General features: G+C 41.9%; 1 pseudogene; it reads left to right on the top strand.

Annotated features, from left to right (window-relative positions):
* Nucleotides 1–11,979, top strand: part of LOC123732689 (monocyte to macrophage differentiation factor 2-like) — a 28,884-nt pseudogene extending 16,905 nt beyond the window's left edge.
* Nucleotides 11,980–12,386: the final 407 nt, after the last annotated feature.

The raw sequence follows: 12,386 nt of genomic DNA, 5'->3' as shown, positions 1-12,386 counted from the left end.
GAGAGCCCTCTGTTGCCAGGAAATGGTGGGGTTATGACGAGCCAACCAGGAAAGGCCTAGCACCACGGGAAATGCAGGAGAGTCAATGAGGAAGAGACTGATCTTCTCCTCGTGACCCCCTTGCGTCACCATGGCCAGGGAGATGGTGGCTTCCCTGATTAGCCCGGACTCTAATGGTCGACTATCCAGAGCGTGTACCGGGAAAGGTCTAACCACAGGAATAATAACGGGGATCCCTAAACTAAGGGCGAACGCTCTGTCGATAAAATTCCCAGCCGTGCCTGAAACGACGAGCGCCTTATGCTGGGAAAACTCAGGAAAACAAACAGGTACAAACAGGTGGACAACAGAGGACTCTGGATGAGAGTGGTGCAGACTCACCTGGGGTGACGCCAGAGTGCTCTGCCTGCTGCCTCGACTCCCAGAGGGACCAACCCAGAACCGACCGGCAGTGTGCCCTCTGCGGCCACAGATGGTGCACGCGATGGCCCCTCCTCCAGCCTCCCTAAGCGCAGCCCCTCCCTCCCACAGAAATGGCACAACCAAAATCCAACAGTGTGTCTGCGTGGAGAAAGTCTCCTCAATGAATGGGGGGAAAGGTGTATTTATCCCGGGACACACCCGATCCCAGGTCTGTCCCATGTACGCTGACGACCCTCCCGGCTCCGACCCACAGACATCCTATTAAGGAAAACAAGAGCAAAGAGGAAGAATTTGGCAGACAGAGTGGGAGGGTCGTCGCAGAGTGGGAGGGTCGTCAGACAGAGTGGGAGGGTCGTATCAGAGTGGGAGGGTCGTCAGACAGAGTGGGAGGGTCGTATCAGAGTGGGAGGGTCGTCAGACAGAGTGGGAGGGTCGTATCAGAGTGGGAGGGTCGTCAGACAGAGTGGGAGGGTCGTCGCAGAGTGGGAGGGTCGTCAGACAGAGTGGGAGGGTCGTATCAGAGTGGGAGGGTCGTCGCAGAGTGGGAGGGTCGTCAGACAGAGTGGGAGGGTCGTCAGACAGAGTGGGAGGGTCGTATCAGAGTGGGAGGGTCGTCAGACAGAGTGGGAGGGTCGTATCAGAGTGGGAGGATCGTATCAGAGTGGGAGGGTCGTATCAGAGTGGGAGGGTCGTATCAGAGTGGGAGGGTCGTATCAGAGTGGGAGGGTCGTCTCAGAGTGGGAGGGTCGTATCAGACTGGGAGGGTCGTCAGACAAAGTGGGAGGGTCGTATCAGAGTGGGAGGGTCGTCGCAGAGTGGGAGGGTCGTATCAGAGTGGGAGGGTCGTATCAGAGTGGGAGGGTCGTATCAGAGTGGGAGGGTCATCGCAGAGTGGGAGGGTCGTATCAGAGTGGGAGGGTCGTATCAGAGTGGGAGGGTCGTATCAGAGTAGGAGGGTCGTATCAGAGTGGGAGGGTCGTATCAGAGTGGGAGGGTCGTCGCAGAGTGGGAGGGTCGTATCAGAGTGGGAGGGTCGTCGCAGAGTGGGAGGGTCGTATCAGAGTGGGAGGGTCGTATCAGAGTGGGAGGGTCATCGCAGAGTGGGAGGGTCGTATCAGAGTGGGAGGGTCGTATCAGAGTGGGAGGGTCGTATCAGAGTGGGAGGGTCGTATCAGAGTGGGAGGGACGTATCAGAGTGGGAGGGTCGTATCAGAGTGGGAGGGTCGTCAGACAGAGTGGGAGGGTCGTCGCAGAGTGGGAGGGTCGTATCAGAGTGGGAGGGTCGGTCGCAGAGTGGGAGGGTCGTATCAGAGTGGGAGGGTCGTATCAGAGTGGGAGGGTCGTATCAGAGTGGGAGGGACGTATCAGAGTGGGAGGGTCGTATCAGAGTGGGAGGGTCGTATCAGAGTGGGAGGGTCGTATCAGAGTGGGAGGGACGTATCAGAGTGGGAGGGTCGTATCAGAGTGGGAGGGTCGTCAGACAGAGTGGGAGGGTCGTCGCAGAGTGGGAGGGTCGTATCAGAGTGGGAGGGTCGTCGCAGAGTGGGAGGGTCGTATCAGAGTGGGAGGGTCGTATCAGAGTGGGAGGGTCGTATCAGAGTGGGAGGGTCGGTATCAGAGTGGGAGGGTCGTATCAGAGTGGGAGGGTCGTCGCAGAGTCGTATCAGAGTGGGAGGGTCGTATCAGAGTGGGAGGGTCGTCGCAGAGTCGTATCAGAGTGGGAGGGTCGTATCAGAGTGGGAGGGTCGTATCAGAGTGGGAGGGTCGTCGCAGAGTCGTATCAGAATGGGAGGGTCGTATCAGAGTAGGAGGGTCGTATCAGAGTGGGAGGGTCGTATCAGAGTGGGAGGGTCGTATCAGAGTGGGAGGGTCGTCGCAGAGTGGGAGGGTCGTATCAGAGTGGGAGGGTCGTATCAGAGTGGGAGGGTCATCGCAGAGTGGGAGGGTCGTATCAGAGTGGGAGGGTCGTATCAGAGTGGGAGGGTCGACGCAGAGTGGGAGGGTCGTATCAGAGTGGGAGGGTCGTATCAGAGTGGGAGGGTCGTATCAGAGTGGGAGGGTCGTATCAGAGTGGGAGGATCGTATCAGAGTGGGAGGGTCGTCGCAGAGTGGGAGGGTCGTATCAGAGTGGGAGGATCGTATCAGAGTGGGAGGGTCGTATCAGAGTGGGAGGGTCGTATCAGAGTGGGAGGATCGTATCAGAGTGGGAGGGTCGTATCAGAGTGGGAGGGTCGTCACAGTATAATAACTGTGTGTAATAACTGTGGGTATAATAACTGTGTGTGTGTGTGTATAATAACTGTGTGTGTATAGTAACTGTGTATAATAACTGTAATAACTGTGTATAATAACTGTGTGTGTATAGTAACTGTGTATAATAACTGTAATAACTGTGTATAATAACTGTGTGTGTATAGTAACTGTGTATAATAACTGTAATAACTGTGTATAATAACTGTGTGTGTATAGTAACTGTGTATAATAACTGTAATAACTGTGTATAATAACTGTGTATATTAACTGTATAATAATTGTGTATAATAACTGTGTATATTAACTGTATAATAATTGTGTATAATAACTGTGTAATAGCTGTGTGTACAATAACTATAATAACTGTTTATAATACCTGTGTGTATAATAACTGTTTATAATACCTGTGTGTATAATAACTGTATAATAACTGTGTGTATAATAACTGTATAATAACTGCGTGTATATTAACTGTGTACTATAACTGAGTGTATAATACCGGGTAATAACTGTGTGCAATAACTGCATGTATAATAACTGTATAATAACTGTTTATAATACCTGTGTGTGTATAATAACTGTATAATAATGGTTTGTAATATCTGTGTAATAACTGTGTATAATACTTTTATAATAACTGTGTGTGTGTATAATAACTATGTGTAATAACTTTGTGTATAATAACCGTGTGTAATAACTGTAATAACAGTTTATAATACCTGTGCGTGTATAATAACTGTATAATAACTGTATAATAACTGTATAATAACTTATTGATAGCTGTGTATAATAACGGTTTATAATAACTTTATAATAACTGTGTGTGTATAATAACTTTGCTTGTGTATAATAACTGTGTGTATAATAACTGTGTTTGTGTATAATACCTGTGTGTATAATAACTGTGTTTGTGTATAATACCTGTGTGTACAATAACTGTGTGTAATAACTGTGTGTAATAACTGTGTGTGTAATAACTGTGTGTGTGTGTATAATACCTGTGTGTGTAATAACTGTGTGTAATAACTGTGTGTGTAATAACTGTGTGTAATAACTGTGTGTATAATAACTGCATGTATAATAACTGTGTGTATAATAACTGTGTGTATAATAACTGTGTGTATAATAACTGTGTGTAATAACTGTGTCTATAATAACTGTGTGTATAATAACTGTGTGTAATAACTGTGTGTATAATAACTGTGTATAATAACTGTGTGTGTAATAATTGTGTGTATAATAACTGTGTGTAATAACTGTGTATAATAACTGTGTGTAATAACTGTGTGTAATAACTGTGTGTATAATAACTGTGTGTAATAACTGTGTAATAACTGTGTGTAATAATTGTGTGTATAATAACTGTGTGTATAATAACTGTGTGTAATAACTGTGTAATAATTGTGTGTATAATAACTGTGTGTAATAACTGTGTGTATAATAACTGTGTGTAATAACTGTGTGTAATAACTGCGTGTATAATAACTGTGTGTGTAATAACTGTGTGTAATAACTGTGTCTATAATAACTGTGTGTGTAATAACTGTGTGTGTAATAACTGTGTGTATAATAACTGTGTGTGTAATAACTCTGTGTATAATAACTGTGTGTAATAACGCTGTGTGTAATAACTGTGTGTGTAATAACTGTGTGTATAATAACTGTGTCTGTAATAACTGTGTGTATAATAACTGTGTGTATAATAACTGTGTAATAACTGTGTGTGTAATAACTGTGTATAATAACTGTGTGTGTAATAACTGTGTGTGTAATAACTGTGTGTAATAACTGTGTGTATAATAACTGTAATAACCGTGTGTAATAACCGTGTGTATAATAACTGTGTATAATAACCGTGTGTAATAACTGCGTGTATAATAACTGTGTGTATAATAACTGTGTGTATAATAACTGTGTGTATAATAACTGTGTATAATAACTGTGTGTGTAATAACTGTGTGTATAATAACTGTGTGTATAATAACTGTGTATAATAACTGTGTGTGTAATAACTGTGTATAATAACTGTGTGTATAATAACTGTGTGTATAATAACTGTGTGTATAATAACTGTGTGTGTAATAACTGTGTGTAATAACTGTGTATAATAACTGTGTGTGTAATAACTGTGTATAATAACTGTGTGTATAATAACTGTGTGTATAATAACTGTGTGTATAATAACTGTGTGTAATAACTGTGTATAATAACTGTGTGTAATAACTGTGTGTAATAACTGTGTGTATAATAACTGTTTGTAATAACTGTGTGTCTAATAACTGTGTATAATAACTGTGTGTGTAATAACTGTGTATAATAACTGTGTGTATAATAACTGTGTGTAATAACTGTGTGTAATAACTGTGTGTGTAATAACTGTGTGTAATAACTGTGTGTATAATAACTGTGTATAATAACTGTGTGTATAATAACTGTGTATAATAACTGTGTGTATAATAACTGTGTAATAACTGTGTGTAATAACTGTGTGTGTAATAACTGTGTGTATAATAACTGTGTATAATAACTGTGTATAATAACTGTGTGTGTAATAACCGTGTGTATAATAACTGTGTATAATAACTGTGTGTATAATAACTGTGTGTAATAACTGTGTGTATAATAACTGTGTATAATAACTGTGTGTATAATAACTGTGTGTAATAACTGTGTGTATAATAACTGTGTATAATAACTGTGTGTGTAATAACTGTGTGTATAATAACTGTGTATAATAACTGTGTGTAATAACTGTGTGTATAATAACTGTGTGTGTAATAACTGTGTGTGTAATAACTGTGTGTGTAATAACTGTGTATAATAACTGTGTGTATAATAACTGTGTATAATAACTGTGTGTAATAACTGTGTGTATAATAACTGTGTGTGTAATAACTGTGTATAATAACTGTGTGTATAATAACTGTGTATAATAACTGTGTATAATAACTGTGTGTGTAATAACTGTGTGTATAATAACTTTGTATAATAACTGTGTATAATAACTGTGTGTGTAATAACTGTGTGTATAATAACTGTGTGTAATAACTGTGTGTGTAATAACTGTGTATAATAACTGTGTGTATAATAACTGTGTATAATAACTGTGTGTATAATAACTGTGTGTAATAACTGTGGGTATAATAACTGTGTGTAATAACTGTGTGTAATAACTGTGTGTATAATAACTGTGTGTCTAATAACTGTGTATAATAACTGTGTGTATAATAACTGTGTGTGTAATAACTGTGTATAATAACTGTGTGTATAATAACTGTGTGTAATAACTGTGTGTAATAACTGTGTGTGTAATAACTGTGTAATAACTGTGTGTATAATAACTGTGTATAATAACTGTGTGTATAATAACTGTGTATAATAACTGTGTGTATAATAACTGTGTGTAATAACTGTGTGTAATAACTGTGTGTGTAATAACTGTGTATAATAACTGTGTATAATAACTGTGTGTGTAATAACTGTGTGTATAATAACTGTGTATAATAACTGTGTATAATAACTGTGTGTGTAATAACTGTGTGTAATAACTGTGTGTAATAACTGTGTGTGTAATAACTGTGTGTAATAACTGTGTGTATAATAACTGTGTATAATAACTGTGTGTATAATAACTGTGTATAATAACTGTGTGTATAATAACTGTGTGTAATAACTGTGTGTAATAACTGTGTGTATAATAACTGTGTATAATAACTGTGTATAATAACTGTGTGTGTAATAACTGTGTGTATAATAACTGTGTATAATAACTGTGTATAATAACTGTGTGTGTAATAACTGTGTGTATAATAACTGTGTGTATAATAACTGTGTGTGTAATAACTGTGTGTAATAACTGTGTGTGTAATAACTGTGTGTAATAACTGTGTGTATAATAACTGTGTGTATAATAACTGTGTGTGTAATAACTGTGTGTAATAACTGTGTGTATAATAACTGTGTGTATAATAACTGTGTGTGTAATAACTGTGTGTAATAACTGTGTGTATAATAACTGTGTGTATAATAACTGTGTGTGTAATAACTGTGTGTGTAATAACTGTGTGTAATAACTGTGTGTATAATAACTGTGTGTGTAATAACTGTGTGTGTAATAACTGTGTGTATAATAACTGTGTGTATAATAACTGTGTGTGTAATAACTGTGTGTATAATAACTGTGTGTATAATAACTGTGTGTGTAATAACTGTGTGTGTAATAACTGTGTGTAATAACTGTGTATAATAACTGTGTGTATAATAACTGTGTGTATAATAACTGTGTGTGTAACAACTGTGTGTATAATAACTGTGTGTGTAATAACTGTGTGTAATAACTGTGTGTATAATAACTGTGTGTATAATAACTGTGTGTATAATAACTGTGTGTGTAATAACTGTGTGTATAATAACTGTGTATAATAACTGTGTGTATAATAACTGTGTGTAATAACTGTGTGTAATAACTGTCTCTCTACAGTCTAGTGGAGCAGCGTTTCCACATGTGTGACAGAATGGCCATCTACTTCTTCATCGCTGCTTCCTACACCCCCTGGTAGGTGTGTGTACCCCCTGGTAGGTGTGTGTACCCCCTGGTAGGTGTGTGTACCCCCTGGTAGGTGTTAGTACCCCCTGGTAGGTGTGTGTACCCCCTGGTAGGTGTTAGTACCCCCTGGTAGGTGTGTGTACCCCCTGGTAGGTGTGTGTACCCCCTGGTAGGTGTGTGTACCCCCTGGTAGGTGTGTGTGTGTGTGTGTGTGTGTGTGTGTGTGTGTGTGTGTGTGTGTGTGTGTGTGTGTGTGTGTGTGTGTGTGTGTGTGTGTGTGTGTGTGTCAACATTAACGGGCGTATCAACAGGAGAGGGAGGATGGAAATCAAACCGCTAACTGGGCAGATTTGTTGCCACTCAAGACCGTTTTGTGCCTGTGAGAGCATTTTAGCTAAGCCTTTTCCTAAACTTAACCTCATTCTCCTAACCTGCTACGTTAATTCTCCTAACCTGCTACGTTAATTCTCCTAACCTGCTACGTTAATTCTCCTAACCTCCTAACCTGCTACGTTAATTCTCCTAACCTGCTACGTTAATTCTCCTAACCTGCTGCGTTAATTCTCCTAACCTGCTACGTTAATTCTCCTAACCTGCTATGTTAATTCTCCTAACCTGCTGCGTTAATTCTCCTAACCTCCTAACCTCCTACGTTAATTCTCCTAACCTGCTACGTTAATTCTCCTAACCTGCTGCGTTAATTCTCCTAACCTCCAAACCTCCTACGTTAATTCTCCTAACCTGCTATGTTAATTCTCCTAACCTCCTAACCTGCTACGTTAATTCTCCTAATACGCTACGTTAATTCTCCTAACCTGCTGCGTTAATTCTCCTAACCTCCTAACCTGCTGCGTTAATTCTCCTAACCTGCTATGTTAATTCTCCTAACCTGCTACGTTAATTCTCCTAACCTGCTACGTTAATTATCCTAACCTGCTACGTTAATTCTCCTAACCTGCTACGTTAATTCTCCCTAACCTGCTGCGTTAATTCTCCTAACCTCCTAACCTGCTACGTTAATTCTCCTAACCTGCCACGTTAATTCTCCTAACCTGCTACGTTAATTCTCCTAACCTGCTACGTTAATTCTCCTAACCTGCTACGTTAATTCTCCTAACCTGCTACGTTAATTCTCCTAACCTGCTACGTTAATTCTCCTAACCTGCTGCGTTAATTCTCCTAACCTACTACAATAATTCTCCTAACCTGCTACGTTAATTTTCCTAACCTGCTACGCTAATTCTCCTAACCTGCTACGTTAATTCTCCTAACCTCCTAACCTGCTACGTTAATTCTCCCAACCTGCTGCGTTAATTCTCCTAACCTGCTACGTTAATTCTCCTAACCTGCTACGTTAATTCTCCTAACCTGCTACGTTAATTCTCCTAACCTGCTACGTTAATTCTCCTAAGCTCCTAACCTGCTACATTAATTCTCCTAACCTGCTACGTTAATTCTCCTAACCTGCTACGTTAATTCTCCTAACCTGCTACGTTAATTTTCCTAACCTACTGCGTTAATTCTCCTAACCTGCTACGTTAATTCTCCTAACCTGATCCGTTAATTCTCCTAACCTGCTACGTTAATTCTCCTAACCTGCTACGGTACGTTAATTCTCCTAAGCTGCTACGTTAATTCTCCTAACCTGCTACGTTAATTCTCCTAACTTGCTACGTTAATTCTCCTAACCTGCTACGTTAATTCTCCTATTCTGCCACGTTAATTCTCCTAACCTGCTACGTTAATTCTCCTAACCTGCTACGTTAATTCTCCTAACCTGCTACGTTAATTCTCCTAACCTGCTACGTTAATTCTCCCAACCTGCTACATTAATTCTCCCTAACCTGCTACGTTAATTCTCCTAACCTGCTACGTTAATTCTCCTAACCTGCTACGTTAATTCTCCTAACCTGCTACGTTAATTCTCCTAACCTGCTACGTTAATTCTCCTAACCTGCTACGTTAATTCTCCTAACCTGCTGCGTTAATTCTCCTAACCTGCTGCGTTAATTCTCCTAACGTTAATTCTCCTAACCTGCTGCGTTAATTCTCCTAACCTGCTATGTTAATTCTCCTAATCTGCTACGTTAATTCTCCTAACCTGCTACGTTAATTCTCCTAACCTGCTACAGTACGTTAATTCTCCTAACCTGCTACAGTACGTTAATTCTCCTAACCTGCTACGTTAATTCTCCTAACCTGCTACGTTAATTCTCCTATTCTGCCACGTTAATTCTCCTAACCTGCTACGTTAATTCTCCTAACCTGCTACGTTAATTCTCCTAACCTGCTACGTTAATTCTCCTAACCTGCTACGTTAATTCTCCTAACCTGCTACGTTAATTCTCCTAACCTGCTACATTAATTCTCCCTAACCTGCTACGTTAATTCTCCTAACCTGCTACGTTAATTCTCCCAACCTGCTACGTTAATTCTCCTAACCTGCTACGTTAATTCTCCTAACCTGCTACGTTAATTCTCCTAACCTGCTGCGTTAATTCTCCTAACCTCCTAACCTGCTACGTTAATTCTCCCTAACGTGCTACGTTAATTCTCCTAACCTGCTACGTTAATTCTCCTAACCTGCTACGTTAATTCTCCTAACCTGCTACGTTAATTCTCCTAACCTGCTATGTTAATTCTCCTAACCTCCTAACCTGCTACGTTAATTCTCCTAACCTGCTACGTTAATTCTCCTAACCTGCTACGTTAATTCTCCTAACCTGCTATGTTAATTCTCCTAACCTGCTACGTTAATTCTCCTAATCTGCTACGTTAATTCTCCTAACCTGATACGTTAATTCTCCTAACCTGCACGTTAATTCTCCTAACCTGCCACGTTAATTCTCCCTAACCTGATACGTTAATTCTCCCTAACCTGCTACGTGTTAATTCTCCTAACCTGCTCGTTAATTCTCCTAACCTGCTAATCTGATACGTTAATTCTCCTAACCTGCTATGTTAATCCTCCTAACCTGCTACGTTAATTCTCCTAACCTGCTACGTTGATTCTCCTAACCTGCTACGCTAATTCTCCTAACCTGCTAACCTGCTACGTTAATTCTCCTAACCTGCAACGTAAACGAAGCATCATTATCGCTACCCAGGAACTGACCAATGAAAACGCGTTAACAAACAAAAAAACAACGTTGCTCAATCAAAACTGTCTGACCAATCACAGAGCGCTGATGTTACACGCACTTATTCCACCAATCCCACGGTCACACACCTTCCATATGAAGCTTCCCGTACCTGAGATAGAAAGAGTTGGGTCCGTGGTCATGTGTTTCCAGGTTAATAATGAGGGAGTTGGGTGTTTCCAGGTTAATGCTGAGGGAGTTGGGTGTTTCCAGGTTAATGCTGAGGGAGTTGGGTGTTTCCAGGTTAATGCTGAGGGAGTTGGGTGTTTCCAGGTTAATGCTGAGGGAGTTGGGTGTTTCCAGGTTAATGCTGAGGGAGTTGGGTGTTTCCAGGTTAATGCTGAGGGAGTTGGGTCCATGGTCATGTGTTTCCAGGTTAATGCTGAGGGAGTTGGGTGTTTCCAGGTTAATGCTGAGGGAGTTGGGTGTTTCCAGGTTAATGCTGAGGGAGTTGGGTGTTTCCAGGTTAATGCTGAGGGAGTTGGGTCCATGGTCATGTGTTTCCAGGTTAATGCTGAGGGAGTTGGGTGTTTCCAGGTTAATAATGAGGGAGTTGGGTGTTTCCAGGTTAATGCTGAGGGAGTTGGGTGTTTCCAGGTTAATAATGAGGGAGTTGGGTGTTTCCAGGTTAATGCTGAGGGAGTTGGGTGTTTCCAGGTTAATGCTGAGGGAGTTGGGTCATGTGTTTCCAGGTTAATGCTGAGGGAGTTGGGTGTTTCCAGGTTAATGCTGAGGGAGTTGGGTGTTTCCAGGTTAATGCTGAGGGAGTTGGGTGTTTCCAGGTTAATGCTGAGGGAGTTGGGTGTTTCCAGGTTAATGCTGAGGGAGTTGGGTCCGTGGTCGTCTCACATGCGGTGGATTATCTGGATCATGGCGATTATCGGCTCCACATATGTCTTCTACTTCCACGAGAGGTACCACACACACACACACACAAGCACACACACACACACACACACACACACACACACACACACACACACACACACACACACACACACACACACACACACACACACACACACACACAAGCACACACACACACACACACACACACACACACACACACACACACACACAGCACACACACACACACACACACTCGCATCACTATCCCTGACGTTAATGATCTGAGGTGATGTCACTCCCTGCAGGTATAAACTGGTGGAGTTACTTGGATACGTGGCCATGGGGGCGGGGCCTGCACTGGTCATCCTGTCCATGGTAACACACACACGCACGCACACACACACACACACACACACACACACACACACACACACACACACCCAATTGATCGTCCAGAAACATTTACCTAAAGTCAATGTTCCAACTTTCAAAGTAGTTTATCCCCTAAGCCCTGACCGTGTGTGTGTGTGTGTGTGTGTGTGTGTGTGTGTGTGTGTGTGTTGTGTGTGTGTGTGTGTGTTGCAGGCGGACACGGCAGGTTTGTGTGAGCTGGCGGTGGGCGGGATTTTCTACGTAGTGGGTGTGGCCTTCTTTAAGAGCGATGGAGTCGTCCCATTCGCTCACGCCATCTGGCACCTGTTCGTTGCCATGGGAGCAGCCACACACTACTACGCTATCTGGAGACACCTGTACACACCTGGACACTGACACACACACACACACACACACACACACACACACACACACACACACACACACACACACACACACACACACACACACACCTAACGTGGTGCTACTGGTCTGACTGTTTATTATTAGTTGTAATAGTAGGATCACTCTCTCTGTCCAATTAGAGACAGGAACCAATGAACTACCAGAAGGATCTCTGTCCAATTAGAGACAGGAACCAATTAACTACCAGAAGGATCTCTGTCCAATTAGAGACAGGAACCAATTAACAACCAGAAGGATCTCTGTCCAATTAGAGACAGGAACCAATTAACTACCAGAAGGATCTCTGTCCAATTAGAGACAGGAACCAATTAACTACCAGAAGGATCTCTGTCCAATTAGAGACAGGAATCAATGAACTACCAGAAGGATCTCTGTCC

Source organism: Salmo salar, unplaced genomic scaffold (assembly GCF_905237065.1).
Source record: "Salmo salar unplaced genomic scaffold, Ssal_v3.1, whole genome shotgun sequence".
In the NCBI taxonomy this organism is placed as follows: domain Eukaryota; kingdom Metazoa; phylum Chordata; class Actinopteri; order Salmoniformes; family Salmonidae; genus Salmo; species Salmo salar.
The sequence above is the reverse complement of the archived record's forward strand: the minus strand, read 5'-3'. Positions and strand labels throughout refer to the sequence as shown.